At 49.7% G+C, this 20,864-nt stretch overlaps 1 protein-coding gene across 2 annotated transcripts in view; it reads left to right on the top strand.

Moving 5' to 3' along the window:
* LOC106599229 (dynein axonemal heavy chain 6) overlaps positions 1-20,864 on the top strand; it is a 206,915-nt gene that overhangs the window by 119,187 nt on the left and 66,864 nt on the right. The window lies entirely within an intron of this gene.

Raw genomic sequence — 20,864 nt, 5'->3', positions numbered from 1 at the left:
GGTCTGGTTAATATAGCACTGTACCATGCCAGGGGATGGTCTGGTTAATATAGCACTGTGCCAGGGGATGGTCTGGTTAATATAACACTGTGTCATGCCAGGGGATGGTCTGGTTAATACAGCACTGTGTCATGCCAGGGGATGGTCTGGTTAATATAGCACTGTGCCATGCCAGGGGATGGTCTGGTTAATATAGCACTGTGCCATACCAGGGGATGGTCTGGTTAATATAGCACTGTACCAGGGGATGGTCTGGTTAATATAGCACTGTGCCATGCCAGGGGATGGTCTGGTTAATATAGCACTGTGCCAGGGGATGGTCTGGTTAATATAGCACTGTGCCATGCCAGGGGATGGTCTGGTTAATATAGCACTGTGCCAGGGGATGGTCTGGTTAATATAGCACTGTGTCATGCCAGGGGATGGTCTGGTTAATATAGCACTGTGCCAGGGGATGGTCTGGTTAATATAGCACTGTGTCATGCCAGGGGATGGTCTGGTTAATATAGCACTGTGCCAGGGGATGGTCTGGTTAATATAGCACTGTGTCATGCCAGGGGATGGTCTGGTTAATATAGCACTGTGTCATGCCAGGGGATGGTCTGGTTAATATAGCACTGTGCCATGCCAGGGGATGGTCTGGTTAATATAGCACTGTGCCATGCCAGGGGATGGTCTGGTTAATATAGCACTGTGCCATGCCAGGGGATGGTCTGGTTAATACAGCACTGTACCATGGGATGGTCTGGTTAATATAACACTGTACCATGCCAGGGGATGGTCTGGTTAATATAGCACTGTGTCATGCCAGGGGATGGTCTGGTTAATATAGCACTGTGTCATGCCAGGGGATGGTCTGGTTAATATAGCACTGTGCCATGCCAGGGGATGGTCTGGTTAATATAGCACTGTACCATGCCAGGGGATGGTCTGGTTAATATAGCACTGTGCCATGCCAGGGGATGGTCTGGTTAATATAGCACTGTACCATGCCAGGGGATGGTCTGGTTAATATAGCACTGTGCCAGGGGATGGTCTGGTTAATATAGCACTGTGCCATGCCAGGGGATGGTCTGGTTAATATAGCACTGTGCCATGCCATGGGATGGTCTGGTTAATGTAGCACTGTGCCATGCCAGGGGATGGTCTGGTTAATATAGCACTGTGTCATGCCAGGGGATGGTCTGGTTAATATAGCACTGTGCCATGCCAGGGGATGGTCTGGTTAATATAGCACTGTGTCATGCCAGGGGATGGTCTGGTTAATATAGCACTGTACCATGCCAGGGGATGGTCTGGTTAATATAGCACTGTGTCATACCAGGGGATGGTCTGGTTAATATAGCACTGTGTCATGCCAGGGGATGGTCTGGTTAATATAGCACTGTGTCATGCCAGGGGATGGTCTGGTTAATATAGCACTGTGCCATGCCAGGGGATGGTCTGGTTAATATAGCACTGTACCATGCCAGGGGATGGTCTGGTTAATATAGCACTGTGCCATGCCAGGGGATGGTCTGGTTAATATAGCACTGTGTCATGCCAGGGGATGGTCTGGTTAATATAGCACTGTGCCAGGGGATGGTCTGGTTAATATAGCACTGTGCCAGGGGATGGTCTGGTTAATATAGCACTGTGTCATGCCAGGGGATGGTCTGGTTAATATAGCACTGTGCCAGGGGATGGTCTGGTTAATATAGCACTGTGCCATGCCAGGGGATGGTCTGGTTAATATAGCACTGTGCCATGCCAGGGGATGGTCTGGTTAATATAGCACTGTGTCATGGGATGGTCTGGTTAATATAGCACTGTGCCATACCAGGGGATGGTCTGGTTAATATAGCACTGTGTCATGCCAGGGGATGGTCTGGTTAATATAGCACTGTGCCATGCCAGGGGATGGTCTGGTTAATATAGCACTGTGCCAGGGGATGGTCTGGTTAATATAGCACTGTGCCAGGGATGGTCTGGTTAATATAGCACTGTGTCATACCAGGGGATGGTCTGGTTAATATAGCACTGTGTCATGCCAGGGGATGGTCTGGTTAATATAGCACTGTGTCATGCCAGGGGATGGTCTGGTTAATATAGCACTGTGCCATGCCAGGGGATGGTCTGGTTAATATAGCACTGTACCATGCCAGGGGATGGTCTGGTTAATATAGCACTGTGCCATGCCAGGGGATGGTCTGGTTAATATAGCACTGTACCATACCAGGGGATGGTCTGGTTAATATAGCACTGTGCCAGGGGATGGTCTGGTTAATATAGCACTGTGCCAGGGGATGGTCTGGTTAATATAGCACTGTGCCATGCCAGGGGATGGTCTGGTTAATATAGCACTGTGCCATGCCATGGGATGGTCTGGTTAATGTAGCACTGTGCCATGCCAGGGGATGGTCTGGTTAATATAGCACTGTGTCATGCCAGGGGATGGTCTGGTTAATATAGCACTGTGCCATGCCAGGGGATGGTCTGGTTAATATAGCACTGTACCATGCCAGGGGATGGTCTGGTTAATATAACACTGTGCCATGCCAGGGGATGGTCTGGTTAATATAGCACTGTGCCATGCCAGGGGATGGTCTGGTTAATATAGCACTGTACCATGCCAGGGGATGGTCTGGTTAATATAGCACTGTGCCATGCCAGGGGATGGTCTGGTTAATATAGCACTGTACCATGGGATGGTCTGGTTAATATAGCACTGTGCCATACCAGGGGATGGTCTGGTTAATATAGCACTGTACCATGCCAGGGGATGGTCTGGTTAATATAGCACTGTGTCATGCCAGGGGATGGTCTGGTTAATATAGCACTGTACCATGCCAGGGGATGGTCTGGTTAATATAGCACTGTGTCATACCAGGGGATGGTCTGGTTAATATAGCACTGTGTCATGCCAGGGGATGGTCTCGTTAATATAGCACTGTGTCATGCCAGGGGATGGTCTGGTTAATATAGCACTGTGCCAGGGGATGGTCTGGTTAATATAGCACTGTGCCAGGGGATGGTCTGGTTAATATAGCACTGTGCCAGGGGATGGTCTGGTTAATATAGCACTGTGCCAGGGGATGGTCTGGTTAATATAGCACTGTGTCATGCCAGGGGATGGTCTGGTTAATATAGCACTGTGCCAGGGGATGGTCTGGTTAATATAGCACTGTGCCAGGGGATGGTCTGGTTAATATAGCACTGTGTCATGCCAGGGGATGGTCTGGTTAATATAGCACTGTGCCAGGGGATGGTCTGGTTAATATAGCACTGTGCCATGCCAGGGGATGGTCTGGTTAATATAGCACTGTGCCATGCCAGGGGATGGTCTGGTTAATATAGCACTGTGTCATGGGATGGTCTGGTTAATATAGCACTGTGCCATGCCAGGGGATGGTCTGGTTAATATAGCACTGTGCCAGGGGATGGTCTGGTTAATATAGCACTGTGCCAGGGGATGGTCTGGTTAATATAGCACTGTGTCATACCAGGGGATGGTCTGGTTAATATAACACTGTGTCATGCCAGGGGATGGTCTGGTTAATATAGCACTGTGCCAGGGGATGGTCTGGTTAATATAACACTGTGCCATGCCAGGGGATGGTCTGGTTAATATAGCACTGTGCCAGGGGATGGTCTGGTTAATATAACACTGTGCCATGCCAGGGGATGGTCTGGTTAATATAGCACTGTGCATGCCAGGGGATGGTCTGGTTAATATAGCACTGTGCCAGGGGATGGTCTGGTTAATATAGCACTGTGTCATACCAGGGGATGGTCTGGTTAATATAACACTGTGTCATGCCAGGGGATGGTCTGGTTAATATAGCACTGTGTCATGCCAGGGGATGGTCTGGTTAATATAGCACTGTGCCAGGGGATGGTCTGGTTAATATAGCACTGTACCATGGGATGGTCTGGTTAATATAACACTGTGCCATGCCAGGGGATGGTCTGGTTAATATAGCACTGTGTCATGCCAGGGGATGGTCTGGTTAATATAGCACTGTGCCATGCCAGGGGATGGTCTGGTTAATATAGCACTGTGCCAGGGGATGGTCTGGTTAATATAGCACTGTACCAGGGGATGGTCTGGTTAATATAGCACTGTGCCATGCCAGGGGATGGTCTGGTTAATATAGCACTGTGCCATGCCAGGGGATGGTCTGGTTAATATAGCACTGTACCATGCCAGGGGATGGTCTGGTTAATATAGCACTGTGCCATGCCAGGGGATGGTCTGGTTAATATAGCACTGTGCCATGCCAGGGGATGGTCTGGTTAATATAGCACTGTGTCATGCCAGGGGATGGTCTGGTTAATATAGCACTGTGCCAGGGGATGGTCTGGTTAATATAGCACTGTGCCATGCCAGGGGATGGTCTGGTTAATATAGCACTGTACCATGCCAGGGGATGGTCTGGTTAATATAGCACTGTGCCAGGGGATGGTCTGGTTAATATAGCACTGTGCCATGCCAGGGGATGGTCTGGTTAATATAGCACTGTGCCAGGGGATGGTCTGGTTAATATAGCACTGTGTCATGCCAGGGGATGGTCTGGTTAATATAACACTGTGTCATGCCAGGGGATGGTCTGGTTAATACAGCACTGTGTCATGCCAGGGGATGGTCTGGTTAATATAGCACTGTGCCATACCAGGGGATGGTCTGGTTAATATAGCACTGTGCCATACCAGGGGATGGTCTGGTTAATATAGCACTGTGCCATACCAGGGGATGGTCTGGTTAATATAGCACTGTACCAGGGGATGGTCTGGTTAATATAACACTGTACCATGCCAGGGGATGGTCTGGTTAATATAGCACTGTGCCATGCCAGGGGATGGTCTGGTTAATATAGCACTGTGCCATGCCAGGGGATGGTCTGGTTAATATAGCACTGTGCCATGCCAGGGGATGGTCTGGTTAATATAGCACTGTGCCAGGGGATGGTCTGGTTAATATAGCACTGTACCATGCCAGGGGATGGTCTGGTTAATATAGCACTGTGCCAGGGGATGGTCTGGTTAATATAGCACTGTGTCGTGCCAGGGGATGGTCTGGTTAATATAGCACTGTGCCATGCCAGGGGATGGTCTGGTTAATATAGCACTGTGCCAGGGGATGGTCTGGTTAATATAGCACTGTGTCATGCCAGGGGATGGTCTGGTTAATATAGCACTGTACCAGGGGATGGTCTGGTTAATATAGCACTGTGTCATGCCAGGGGATGGTCTGGTTAATATAGCACTGTGCCATGCCAGGGGATGGTCTGGTTAATATAGCACTGTACCAGGGGATGGTCTGGTTAATATAGCACTGTGCCATGCCAGGGGATGGTCTGGTTAATATAGCACTGTGCCAGGGGATGGTCTGGTTAATATAGCACTGTGCCATGCCAGGGGATGGTCTGGTTAATATAGCACTGTACCATGCCAGGGGATGGTCTGGTTAATATAGCACTGTGCCAGGGGATGGTCTGGTTAATATAGCACTGTGCCATGCCAGGGGATGGTCTGGTTAATATAGCACTGTGTCATGCCAGGGGATGGTCTGGTTAATATAGCACTGTGTCATGCCAGGGGATGGTCTGGTTAATACAGCACTGTGTCATGCCAGGGGATGGTCTGGTTAATATAGCACTGTACCATGCCAGGGGATGGTCTGGTTAATATAGCACTGTGCCATGCCAGGGGATGGTCTGGTTAATATAGCACTGTGCCAGGGGATGGTCTGGTTAATATAACACTGTGTCATGCCAGGGGATGGTCTGGTTAATACAGCACTGTGTCATGCCAGGGGATGGTCTGGTTAATATAGCACTGTACCATGCCAGGGGATGGTCTGGTTAATATAGCACTGTGCCATGCCAGGGGATGGTCTGGTTAATATAGCACTGTGCCATACCAGGGGATGGTCTGGTTAATATAGCACTGTGTCATACCAGGGGATGGTCTGGTTAATATAGCACTGTGCCAGGGGATGGTCTGGTTAATATAACACTGTGCCAGGGGATGTTCTGGTTAATATAACACTGTGTCATGCCAGGGGATGGTCTGGTTAATATAGCACTGTGCCATGCCAGGGGATGGTCTGGTTAATATAACACTGTACCATGCCAGGGGATGGTCTGGTTAATATAACACTGTGCCATGCCAGGGGATGGTCTGGTTAATATAGCACTGTACCATGGGATGGTCTGGTTAATATAACACTGTACCATGCCAGGGGATGGTCTGGTTAATATAACACTGTGCCATGCCAGGGGATGGTCTGGTTAATATAGCACTGTGCCAGGGGATGGTCTGGTTAATATAACACTGTGCCATGCCAGGGGATGGTCTGGTTAATATAGCACTGTGTCATGCCAGGGGATGGTCTGGTTAATATAGCACTGTGCCATGCCAGGGGATGGTCTGGTTAATATAGCACTGTGCCAGGGGATGGTCTGGTTAATATAGCACTGTACCAGGGGATGGTCTGGTTAATATAGCACTGTGCCATGCCAGGGGATGGTCTGGTTAATATAGCACTGTGCCAGGGGATGGTCTGGTTAATATAGCACTGTGCCAGGGGATGGTCTGGTTAATATAGCACTGTGCCATGCCAGGGGATGGTCTGGTTAATATAGCACTGTGCCAGGGGATGGTCTGGTTAATATAGCACTGTGCCAGGGGATGGTCTGGTTAATATAGCACTGTGCCATGCCAGGGGATGGTCTGGTTAATATAGCACTGTGCCAGGGGATGGTCTGGTTAATATAGCACTGTGTCATGCCAGGGGATGGTCTGGTTAATATAGCACTGTGCCAGGGGATGGTCTGGTTAATATAGCACTGTGTCATACCAGGGGATGGTCTGGTTAATATAGCACTGTACCAGGGGATGGTCTGGTTAATATAGCACTGTGTCATGCCAGGGGATGGTCTGGTTAATATAGCACTGTGTCATGCCAGGGGATGGTCTGGTTAATATAGCACTGTGCCATGCCAGGGGATGGTCTGGTTAATATAGCACTGTGCCATACCAGGGGATGGTCTGGTTAATATAGCACTGTGTCATGCCAGGGGATGGTCTGGTTAATATAGCACTGTGCCAGGGGATGGTCTTGTTAATATAGCACTGTGCCATGCCAGGGGATGGTCTGGTTAATATAGCACTGTGCCATACCAGGGGATGGTCTGGTTAATATAGCACTGTGCCATACCAGGGGATGGTCTGGTTAATATAGCACTGTGCCATGCCAGGGGATGGTCTGGTTAATATAGCACTGTGCCATGCCGGGGATGGTCTGGTTAATATAGCACTGTGCGCCAGGGGATGGTCTGGTTAATATAGCACTGTGCCGGGGTGGCGGATGCCGGCCAGCGGGATGGTCTGGTTAATATAGCACTGTGCCAGCCGGGGATGGTCTGGTTAATATAGCACTGTGCCATGCCAGGGGATGGTCTGGTTAATATAGCACTGTGCCAGGGGTGGCGGGCACGGCCGGGGATGGTCTGGTTAATATAGCACTGTGCCATGCCAGGGGATGGTCTGTGTTAATATAGCACTGTACCATGCCAGGGGATGGTCTGGTTAATATAGCCGGCCGGGGTGGTCGGGCCGGCCATGCCAGGGGATGGTCTGGTTAATATAGCACTGTGTCATGCCAGGGGATGGTCTGGTTAATATAGCACTGTGTCATGCCAGGGGATGGTCTGGTTAATACAGCACTGTGCAGCCAGGGGATGGTCTGGTTAATATAGCACTGTACCATGCCAGGGGATGGTCTGGTTAATATAGCACTGTGCCAGCCAGGGGTGGCGGGCACGGCCGGGGATGGTCTGGTTAATATACCGGCAGCCGGGGTGGTCGGACGCACTGGCGCCAGGGGATGGTCTGGTTAATATAGCACTGTACCATGCCAGGGGATGGTCTGGTTAATATAGCACTGTGCCATGACAGGGGATGGTTTGGTTAATATAGCACTGTGCCATGCCAGGGGATGGTCTGGTTAATATAGCACTGTGTCATGCCAGGGGATGGTCTTGTTAATATAGCACTGTGCCAGGGGATGGTCTGGTTAATATAGCACTGTGCCAGGGGATGGTCTGGTTAATATAGCACTGTGCCATGCCAGGGGATGGTCTGGTTAATATAGCACTGTGTCATGCCAGGGGATGGTCTGGTTAATATAGCACTGTACCATGCCAGGGGATGGTCTGGTTAATATAGCACTGTGTGCCATGCCAGGGGATGGTCTGGTTAATATAGCACTGTGCCATGCCAGGGGATGGTCTGGTTAATATAGCACTGTGCCATGCCAGGGGATGGTCTGGTTAATATAGCACTGTGTCATGCCAGGGGATGGTCTGGTTAATATAGCACTGTGTCATGCCAGGGGATGGTCTGGTTAATATAGCACTGTGCCAGGGGATGGTCTGGTTAATATAGCACTGTACCATGCCAGGGGATGGTCTGGTTAATATAGCACTGTGCCAGGGGATGGTCTGGTTAATATAGCACTGTGCCATGCCAGGGGATGGTCTGGTTAATATAGCACTGTGCCATGCCAGGGGATGGTCTGGTTAATATAGCACTGTACCAGGGGATGGTCTGGTTAATATAGCACTGTGCCATGCCAGGGGATGGTCTGGTTAATATAGCACTGTGCCATGCCAGGGGATGGTCTGGTTAATATAGCACTGTGTCATGCCAGGGGATGGTCTGGTTAATATAGCACTGTGCCATGCCAGGGGATGGTCTGGTTAATATAGCACTGTGCCATGCCAGGGGATGGTCTGGTTAATATAGCCCTGTGCCATGCCAGGGGATGGTCTGGTTAATATAGCACTGTGTCATGCCAGGGGATGGTCTGGTTAATATAGCACTGTGCCAGGGGATGGTCTGGTTAATATAGCACTGTGCCATGCCAGGGGATGGTCTGGTTAATATAGCACTGTACCATGCCAGGGGATGGTCTGGTTAATATAGCACTGTGCCATGCCAGGGGATGGTCTGGTTAATATAGCACTGTACCATGCCAGGGGATGGTCTGGTTAATATAGCACTGTGCCATGCCAGGGGATGGTCTGGTTAATATAGCACTGTGCCATGCCAGGGGATGGTCTGGTTAATATAGCACTGTGCCAGGGGATGGTCTGGTTAATATAGCACTGTGCCATGACAGGGGATGGTTTGGTTAATATAGCACTGTGCCATGCCAGGGGATGGTCTGGTTAATATAGCACTGTGTCATGCCAGGGGATGGTCTTGTTAATATAGCACTGTGCCAGGGGATGGTCTGGTTAATATAGCACTGTGCCAGGGGATGGTCTGGTTAATATAGCACTGTGCCATGCCAGGGGATGGTCTGGTTAATATAGCACTGTGTCATGCCAGGGGATGGTCTGGTTAATATAGCACTGTACCATGCCAGGGGATGGTCTGGTTAATATAGCACTGTGCCATGCCAGGGGATGGTCTGGTTAATATAGCACTGTGCCATGCCAGGGGATGGTCTGGTTAATATAGCACTGTGCCATGCCAGGGGATGGTCTGGTTAATATAGCACTGTGTCATGCCAGGGGATGGTCTGGTTAATATAGCACTGTGTCATGCCAGGGGATGGTCTGGTTAATATAGCACTGTGCCAGGGGATGGTCTGGTTAATATAGCACTGTACCATGCCAGGGGATGGTCTGGTTAATATAGCACTGTGCCAGGGGATGGTCTGGTTAATATAGCACTGTGCCATACCAGGGGATGGTCTGGTTAATATAGCACTGTGCCATGCCAGGGGATGGTCTGGTTAATATAGCACTGTACCAGGGGATGGTCTGGTTAATATAGCACTGTGCCATGCCAGGGGATGGTCTGGTTAATATAGCACTGTGCCATGCCAGGGGATGGTCTGGTTAATATAGCACTGTGTCATGCCAGGGGATGGTCTGGTTAATATAGCACTGTGCCATGCCAGGGGATGGTCTGGTTAATATAGCACTGTGTCATACCAGGGGATGGTCTGGTTAATATAGCACTGTGTCATGCCAGGGGATGGTCTGGTTAATATAGCACTGTGCCATGGGATGGTCTGGTTAATATAGCACTGTGTCATGCCAGGGGATGGTCTGGTTAATATAGCACTGTACCATGCCAGGGGATGGTCTGGTTAATATAGCACTGTGCCATGCCAGGGGATGGTCTGGTTAATATAGCACTGTACCATGCCAGGGGATGGTCTGGTTAATATAGCACTGTGCCATGCCAGGGGATGGTCTGGTTAATATAGCACTGTACCATGCCAGGGGATGGTCTGGTTAATATAGCACTGTGCCAGGGGATGGTCTGGTTAATATAGCACTGTGCCATGCCAGGGGATGGTCTGGTTAATATAGCACTGTGCCAGGGGATGGTCTGGTTAATATAACACTGTGTCATGTCAGGGGATGGTCTGGTTAATATAGCACTGTGCCATGCCAGGGGATGGTCTGGTTAATATAGCACTGTGTCATGCCAGGGGATGGTCTGGTTAATACAGCACTGTGTCATGCCAGGGGATGGTCTGGTTAATATAGCACTGTGTCATGCCAGGGGATGGTCTGGTTAATATAGCACTGTGCCATACCAGGGGATGGTCTGGTTAATATAGCACTGTGCCATACCAGGGGATGGTCTGGTTAATATAGCACTGTACCAGGGGATGGTCTGGTTAATATAGCACTGTACCAGGGGATGGTCTGGTTAATATAGCACTGTACCATGCCAGGGGATGGTCTGGTTAATATAGCACTGTACCATGCCAGGGGATGGTCTGGTTAATATAGCACTGTGCCATGCCAGGGGATGGTCTGGTTAATATAGCACTGTGCCATGCCAGGGGATGGTCTGGTTAATATAGCACTGTGCCATGCCAGGGGATGGTCTGGTTAATATAGCACTGTGCCATCCAGGGGATGGTCTGGTTAATATAGCACTGTGTCATGCCAGGGGATGGTCTGGTTAATATAGCACTGTACCAGGGGATGGTCTGGTTAATATAACACTGTACCATGCCAGGGGATGGTCTGGTTAATATAGCACTGTACCATGCCAGGGGATGGTCTGGTTAATATAGCACTGTGCCATGCCAGGGGATGGTCTGGTTAATATAGCACTGTGCCATGCCAGGGGATGGTCTGGTTAATATAGCACTGTGCCATGCCAGGGGATGGTCTGGTTAATATAGCACTGTGCCAGGGGATGGTCTGGTTAATATAGCACTGTACCATGCCAGGGGATGGTCTGGTTAATATAGCACTGTACCATGCCAGGGGATGGTCTGGTTAATATAGCACTGTGCCAGGGGATGGTCTGGTTAATATAGCACTGTGCCATGCCAGGGGATGGTCTGGTTAATATAGCACTGTGCCATGCCAGGGGATGGTCTGGTTAATATAGCACTGTGCCAGGGGATGGTCTGGTTAATATAGCACTGTACCAGGGGATGGTCTGGTTAATATAGCACTGTGCATGCCAGGGGATGGTCTGGTTAATATAGCACTGTGCCATGCCAGGGGATGGTCTGGTTAATATAGCACTGTGCCAGGGGATGGTCTGGTTAATATAGCACTGTGCCATGCCAGGGGATGGTCTGGTTAATATAGCACTGTGCCATGCCAGGGGATGGTCTGGTTAATATAGCACTGTGCCATGCCAGGGGATGGTCTGGTTAATATAGCACTGTGCCATGCCAGGGGATGGTCTGGTTAATATAGCACTGTGCCATGCCAGGGGATGGTCTGGTTAATATAGCACTGTGCCATGCCAGGGGATGGTCTGGTTAATATAGCACTGTGCCAGGGGATGGTCTGGTTAATATAGCACTGTGCCATACCAGGGGATGGTCTGGTTAATATAGCACTGTACCATGCCAGGGGATGGTCTGGTTAATATAGCACTGTGCCAGGGGATGGTCTGGTTAATATAGCACTGTACCATGCCAGGGGATGGTCTGGTTAATATAGCACTGTGCCATACCAGGGGATGGTCTGGTTAATATAGCACTGTGCCATGCCAGGGGATGGTCTGGTTAATATAGCACTGTGCCATGACAGGGGATGGTCTGGTTAATATAGCACTGTACCAGGGGATGGTCTGGTTAATATAGCACTGTGCCATGCCAGGGGATGGTCTGGTTAATATAGCACTGTGCCATGCCAGGGGATGGTCTGGTTAATATAGCACTGTGTCATGCCAGGGGATGGTCTGGTTAATATAGCACTGTGCCATGCCAGGGGATGGTCTGGTTAATATAGCACTGTGTCATACCAGGGGATGGTCTGGTTAATATAGCACTGTGTCATGCCAGGGGATGGTCTGGTTAATATAGCACTGTGCCATGGGATGGTCTGGTTAATATAGCACTGTGTCATGCCAGGGGATGGTCTGGTTAATATAGCACTGTGTCATGCCAGGGGATGGTCTGGTTAATATAGCACTGTACCATGCCAGGGGATGGTCTGGTTAATATAGCACTGTGCCATACCAGGGGATGGTCTGGTTAATATAGCACTGTACCATGCCAGGGGATGGTCTGGTTAATATAGCACTGTGCCATGCCAGGGGATGGTCTGGTTAATATAACACTGTACCATGCCAGGGGATGGTCTGGTTAATATAACACTGTGCCATGCCAGGGGATGGTCTGGTTAATATAGCACTGTGTCATGCCAGGGGATGGTCTGGTTAATATAGCACTGTACCATGCCAGGGGATGGTCTGGTTAATATAGCACTGTGTCATGCCAGGGGATGGTCTGGTTAATATAGCACTGTACCAGGGGATGGTCTGGTTAATATAGCACTGTGCCATGCCAGGGGATGGTCTGGTTAATATAGCACTGTGCCATGCCAGGGGATGGTCTGGTTAATATAGCACTGTACCATGCCAGGGGATGGTCTGGTTAATATAGCACTGTGCCATGCCAGGGGATGGTCTGGTTAATATAGCACTGTACCATGCCAGGGGATGGTCTGGTTAATATAGCACTGTGCCAGGGGATGGTCTGGTTAATATAGCACTGTGCCATGCCAGGGGATGGTCTGGTTAATATAGCACTGTGCCAGGGGATGGTCTGGTTAATATAACACTGTGTCATGCCAGGGGATGGTCTGGTTAATATAGCACTGTGCCATACCAGGGGATGGTCTGGTTAATATAGCACTGTGCCATACCAGGGGATGGTCTGGTTAATATAGCACTGTGTCATGCCAGGGGATGGTCTGGTTAATATAGCACTGTGTCATGCCAGGGGATGGTCTGGTTAATATAGCACTGTGCCATGCCAGGGGATGGTCTGGTTAATATAGCACTGTGCCAGGGGATGGTCTGGTTAATATAGCACTGTACCAGGGGATGGTCTGGTTAATATAGCACTGTACCAGGGGATGGTCTGGTTAATATAACACTGTACCATGCCAGGGGATGGTCTGGTTAATATAGCACTGTACCATGCCAGGGGATGGTCTGGTTAATATAGCACTGTGCCATGCCAGGGGATGGTCTGGTTAATATAGCACTGTGTCATGCCAGGGGATGGTCTGGTTAATATAGCACTGTGCCATGCCAGGGGATGGTCTGGTTAATATAGCACTGTGCCAGGGGATGGTCTGGTTAATATAGCACTGTACCATGCCAGGGGATGGTCTGGTTAATATAGCACTGTGCCAGGGGATGGTCTGGTTAATATAGCACTGTGTCGTGCCAGGGGATGGTCTGGTTAATATAGCACTGTGCCATGCCAGGGGATGGTCTGGTTAATATAGCACTGTGCCATGCCAGGGGATGGTCTGGTTAATATAGCACTGTACCAGGGGATGGTCTGGTTAATATAGCACTGTACCAGGGGATGGTCTGGTTAATATAGCACTGTGTCATGCCAGGGGATGGTCTGGTTAATATAGCACTGTACCAGGGGATGGTCTGGTTAATATAGCACTGTACCAGGGGATGGTCTGGTTAATATAGCACTGTGCCATGCCAGGGGATGGTCTGGTTAATATAGCACTGTGCCATGCCAGGGGATGGTCTGGTTAATATAGCACTGTGCCATGCCAGGGGATGGTCTGGTTAATATAGCACTGTGCCAGGGGATGGTCTGGTTAATATAGCACTGTGCCATGCCAGGGGATGGTCTGGTTAATATAGCACTGTACCATGCCAGGGGATGGTCTGGTTAATATAGCACTGTGCCAGGGGATGGTCTGGTTAATATAGCACTGTGCCATGCCAGGGGATGGTCTGGTTAATATAGCACTGTGTCATGCCAGGGGATGGTCTGGTTAATATAGCACTGTGCCAGGGGATGGTCTGGTTAATATAGCACTGTGCCAGGGGATGGTCTGGTTAATATAGCACTGTGTCATGCCAGGGGATGGTCTGGTTAATACAGCACTGTGCCATGCCAGGGGATGGTCTGGTTAATATAGCACTGTACCATGCCAGGGGATGGTCTGGTTAATATAGCACTGTGCCATACCAGGGGATGGTCTGGTTAATATAGCACTGTGCCATGCCAGGGGATGGTCTGGTTAATATAGCACTGTGCCATGCCAGGGGATGGTCTGGTTAATATAGCACTGTGCCAGGGGATGGTCTGGTTAATATAGCACTGTGCCATGCCAGGGGATGGTCTGGTTAATATAGCACTGTACCATGCCAGGGGATGGTCTGGTTAATATAGCACTGTGCCATGCCAGGGGATGGTCTGGTTAATATAGCACTGTGCCATGCCAGGGGATGGTCTGGTTAATATAGCACTGTACCATGCCAGGGGATGGTCTGGTTAATATAGCACTGTGCCATGCCAGGGGATGGTCTGGTTAATATAGCACTGTGCCATACCAGGGGATGGTCTGGTTAATATAGCACTGTGCCATGCCAGGGGATGGTCTGGTTAATATAGCACTGTGCCATGCCAGGGGATGGTCTGGTTAATATAGCACTGTACCAGGGGATGGTCTGGTTAATATAGCACTGTGCCATGCCAGGGGATGGTCTGGTTAATATAGCACTGTGCCATGCCAGGGGATGGTCTGGTTAATATAGCACTGTACCATGCCAGGGGATGGTCTGGTTAATATAGCACTGTGCCATGCCAGGGGATGGTCTGGTTAATATAGCACTGTGCCATGCCAGGGGATGGTCTGGTTAATATAGCACTGTGCCATGCCAGGGGATGGTCTGGTTAATATAGCACTGTGCCATGCCAGGGGATGGTCTGGTTAATATAGCACTGTGCCAGGGGATGGTCTGGTTAATATAGCACTGTGCCATGCCAGGGGATGGTCTGGTTAATATAGCACTGTGCCATGCCAGGGGATGGTCTGGTTAATATAGCACTGTGCCATGCCAGGGGATGGTCTGGTTAATATAGCACTGTACCATGCCAGGGGATGGTCTGGTTAATATAGCACTGTGCCATCCAGGGGATGGTCTGGTTAATATAGCACTGTGCCATGCCAGGGGATGGTCTGGTTAATATAGCACTGTGCCAGGGGATGGTCTGGTTAATATAGCACTGTGCCATGCCAGGGGATGGTCTGGTTAATATAGCACTGTGCCAGGGGATGGTCTGGTTAATATAGCACTGTGCCATACCAGGGGATGGTCTGGTTAATATAGCACTGTGCCATGCCAGGGGATGGTCTGGTTAATATAGCACTGTGCCATGCCAGGGGATGGTCTGGTTAATATAGCACTGTGTCATGCCAGGGGATGGTCTGGTTAATATAGCACTGTGCCATGCCAGGGGATGGTCTGGTTAATATAGCACTGTGTCATGCCAGGGGATGGTCTGGTTAATATAGCACTGTGTCATGCCAGGGGATGGTCTGGTTAATATAGCACTGTGCCATGCCAGGGGATGGTCTGGTTAATATAGCACTGTGTCATGCCAGGGGATGGTCTGGTTAATATAGCACTGTGTCATGCCAGGGGATGGTCTGGTTAATATAGCACTGTGCCATGGGATGGTCTGGTTAATATAGCACTGTGTCATGCCAGGGGATGGTCTGGTTAATATAGCACTGTGTCATGCCAGGGGATGGTCTGGTTAATATAGCACTGTACCATGCCAGGGGATGGTCTGGTTAATATAGCACTGTGCCATACCAGGGGATGGTCTGGTTAATATAGCACTGTACCATGCCAGGGGATGGTCTGGTTAATATAGCACTGTGCCATGCCAGGGGATGGTCTGGTTAATATAACACTGTACCATGCCAGGGGATGGTCTGGTTAATATAGCACTGTGCCATGCCAGGGGATGGTCTGGTTAATATAGCACTGTGTCATGCCAGGGGATGGTCTGGTTAATATAGCACTGTACCATGCCAGGGGATGGTCTGGTTAATATAGCACTGTGTCATGCCAGGGGATGGTCTGGTTAATATAGCACTGTACCAGGGGATGGTCTGGTTAATATAGCACTGTGCCATGCCAGGGGATGGTCTGGTTAATATAGCACTGTGCCATGCCAGGGGATGGTCTGGTTAATATAGCACTGTACCATGCCAGGGGATGGTCTGGTTAATATAGCACTGTGCCATGCCAGGGGATGGTCTGGTTAATATAGCACTGTACCATGCCAGGGGATGGTCTGGTTAATATAGCACTGTGCCAGGGGATGGTCTGGTTAATATAGCACTGTGCCATGCCAGGGGATGGTCTGGTTAATATAGCACTGTGCCAGGGGATGGTCTGGTTAATATAACACTGTGTCATGCCAGGGGATGGTCTGGTTAATATAGCACTGTGCCATACCAGGGGATGGTCTGGTTAATATAGCACTGTGCCATACCAGGGGATGGTCTGGTTAATATAGCACTGTGCCATGACAGGGGATGGTCTGGTTAATATAGCACTGTGTCATGCCAGGGGATGGTCTGGTTAATATAGCACTGTGCCATGCCAGGGGATGGTCTGGTTAATATAGCACTGTGCCAGGGGATGGTCTGGTTAATATAGCACTGTACCATGCCAGGGGATGGTCTGGTTAATATAGCACTGTGCCAGGGGATGGTCTGGTTAATATAGCACTGTGTCGTGCCAGGGGATGGTCTGGTTAATATAGCACTGTGCCATGCCAGGGGATGGTCTGGTTAATATAGCACTGTGCCATGCCAGGGGATGGTCTGGTTAATATAGCACTGTACCAGGGGATGGTCTGGTTAATATAGCACTGTACCAGGGGATGGTCTGGTTAATATAGCACTGTGTCATGCCAGGGGATGGTCTGGTTAATATAGCACTGTACCAGGGGATGGTCTGGTTAATATAGCACTGTACCAGGGGATGGTCTGGTTAATATAGCACTGTGCCATGCCAGGGGATGGTCTGGTTAATATAGCACTGTGCCATGCCAGGGGATGGTCTGGTTAATATAGCACTGTGCCATGCCAGGGGATGGTCTGGTTAATATAGCACTGTGCCAGGGGATGGTCTGGTTAATATAGCACTGTGCCATGCCAGGGGATGGTCTGGTTAATATAGCACTGTACCATGCCAGGGGATGGTCTGGTTAATATAGCACTGTGCCAGGGGATGGTCTGGTTAATATAGCACTGTGCCATGCCAGGGGATGGTCTGGTTAATATAGCACTGTGTCATGCCAGGGGATGGTCTGGTTAATATAGCACTGTGCCAGGGGATGGTCTGGTTAATATAGCACTGTGCCAGGGGATGGTCTGGTTAATATAACACTGTGTCATGCCAGGGGATGGTCTGGTTAATACAGCACTGTGTCATGCCAGGGGATGGTCTGGTTAATATAGCACTGTACCATGCCAGGGGATGGTCTGGTTAATATAGCACTGTGCCATACCAGGGGATGGTCTGGTTAATATAGCACTGTGCCATGCCAGGGGATGGTCTGGTTAATATAGCACTGTGCCATGCCAGGGGATGGTCTGGTTAATATAGCACTGTGCCAGGGGATGGTCTGGTTAATATAGCACTGTGCCATGCCAGGGGATGGTCTGGTTAATATAGCACTGTGCCATGCCAGGGGATGGTCTGGTTAATATAGCACTGTGTCATGCCAGGGGATGGTCTGGTTAATATAGCACTGTGCCATGCCAGGGGATGGTCTGGTTAATATAGCACTGTACCATGCCAGGGGATGGTCTGGTTAATATAGCACTGTGCCATGCCAGGGGATGGTCTGGTTAATATAGCACTGTGCCATGCCAGGGGATGGTGTGGTTAATATAGCACTGTACCATACCAGGGGATGGTCTGGTTAATATAGCACTGTGCCATGCCAGGGGATGGTGTGGTTAATATAGCACTGTACCATACCAGGGGATGGTCTGGTTAATATAGCACTGTGCCATGCCAGGGGATGGTCTGGTTAATATAGCACTGTGTCATGCCAGGGGATGGTCTGGTTAATATAGCACTGTACCAGGGGATGGTCTGGTTAATATAGCACTGTGCCATGCCAGGGGATGGTCTGGTTAATATAGCACTGTGCCATGCCAGGGGATGGTCTGGTTAATATAGCACTGTACCATGCCAGGGGATGGTCTGGTTAATATAGCACTGTGCCATGCCAGGGGATGGTCTGGTTAATATAGCACTGTGTCATGCCAGGGGATGGTCTGGTTAATATAGCACTGTGCCATGCCAGGGGATGGTCTGGTTAATATAGCACTGTGTCATGCCAGGGGATGGTCTGGTTAATATAGCACTGTGCCAGGGGATGGTCTGGTTAATATAGCACTGTGCCATGCCAGGGGATGGTCTGGTTAATATAGCACTGTGCCATGCCAGGGGATGGTCTGGTTAATATAGCACTGTGCCATGCCAGGGGATGGTCTGGTTAATATAGCACTGTACCATGCCAGGGGATGGTCTGGTTAATATAGCACTGTACCATGCCAGGGGATGGTCTGGTTAATATAGCACTGTGCCATGCCAGGGGATGGTCTGGTTAATATAGCACTGTGCCATGCCAGGGGATGGTCTGGTTAATATAGCACTGTACCATGCCAGGGGATGGTCTGGTTAATATAGCACTGTGCCAGGGGATGGTCTGGTTAATATAGCACTGTGCCATGCCAGGGGATGGTCTGGTTAATATAGCACTGTGCCAGGGGATGGTCTGGTTAATATAGCACTGTGCCATGCCAGGGGATGGTCTGGTTAATATAGCACTGTGCCAGGGGATGGTCTGGTTAATATAGCACTGTGCCATACCAGGGGATGGTCTGGTTAATATAGCACTGTGCCATGCCATGGGATGGTCTGGTTAATATAGCACTGTGCCATGCCAGGGGATGGTCTGGTTAATATAGCACTGTGTCATGCCAGGGGATGGTCTGGTTAATATAGCACTGTGTCATGCCAGGGGATGGTCTGGTTAATATAGCACTGTGTCATGCCAGGGGATGGTCTGGTTAATATAGCACTGTGTCATGCCAGGGGATGGTCTGGTTAATATAGCACTGTGCCATGCCAGGGGATGGTCTGGTTAATATAGCACTGTGTCATGCCAGGGGATGGTCTGGTTAATACAGCACTGTGTCATGCCAGGGGATGGTCTGGTTAATATAGCACTGTGCCATGCCAGGGGATGGTCTGGTTAATATAGCACTGTGTCATGCCAGGGGATGGTCTGGTTAATATAGCACTGTGCCATGCCAGGGGATGGTCTGGTTAATATAGCACTGTGCCATGCCAGAGGATGGTCTGTGTTAATATTTCACTGTGCCAGGGGATGGTCTGGTTAATATAGCACTGTACCATACCAGGGGATGGTCTGGTTAATATAGCACTGTGCCATGCCAGGGGATGGTCTGGTTAATATAGCACTGTGCCAGGGGATGGTCTGGTTAATATAGCACTGTGCCATACCAGGGGATGGTCTGGTTAATATAGCACTGTGCCAGGGGATGGTCTGGTTAATATAGCACTGTGTCATGCCAGGGGATGGTCTGGTTAATATAGCACTGTGCCAGGGGATGGTCTGGTTAATATAGCACTGTGCCAGGGGATGGTCTGGTTAATATAGCACTGTGCCATGCCAGGGGATGGTCTGGTTAATATAGCACTGTGCCATACCAGGGGATGGTCTGGTTAATATAGCACTGTGCCATGCCAGGGGATGGTCTGGTTAATATAGCACTGTGTCATGCCAGGGGATGGTCTGTGTTAATATAGCACTGTGCCATGCCAGGGGATGGTCTGGTTAATATAGCACTGTGTCATGCCAGGGGATGGTCTGGTTAATATAGCACTGCCAGGGGATGGTCTGGTTAATATAGCACTGTGTCATGCCAGGGGATGGTCTGGTTAATATAGCACTGTGCCATGCCAGGGGATGGTCTGGTTAATATAGCACTGTACCATGCCAGGGGATGGTCTGGTTAATATAGCACTGTGTCATGCCAGGGGATGGTCTGGTTAATATAGCACTGTGCCATACCAGGGGATGGTCTGGTTAATATAGCACTGTGCCATGCCAGGGGATGGTCTGGTTAATATAGCACTGTGCCAGGGGATGGTCTGGTTAATATAGCACTGTGCCAGGGGATGGTCTGGTTAATATAGCACTGTGCCATACCAGGGGATGGTCTGGTTAATATAGCACTGTGCCATGCCAGGGGATGGTCTGGTTAATATAGCACTGTGCCAGGGGATGGTCTGGTTAATATAGCACTGTGCCATGCCAGGGGATGGTCTGGTTAATATAGCACTGTGTCATGCCAGGGGATGGTCTGGTTAATATAGCACTGTGCCAGGGGATGGTCTGGTTAATATAGCACTGTACCAGGGGATGGTCTGGTTAATATAGCACTGTGCCAGGGGATGGTCTGGTTAATATAGCACTGTGCCATGCCAGGGGA

Source organism: Salmo salar, chromosome 08, assembly GCF_965601325.2.
Source record: "Salmo salar chromosome 08, fSalSal1, whole genome shotgun sequence".
NCBI classification, from domain to species: Eukaryota; Metazoa; Chordata; class Actinopteri; order Salmoniformes; family Salmonidae; genus Salmo; species Salmo salar.
The sequence above is the reverse complement of the archived record's forward strand: the minus strand, read 5'-3'. Positions and strand labels throughout refer to the sequence as shown.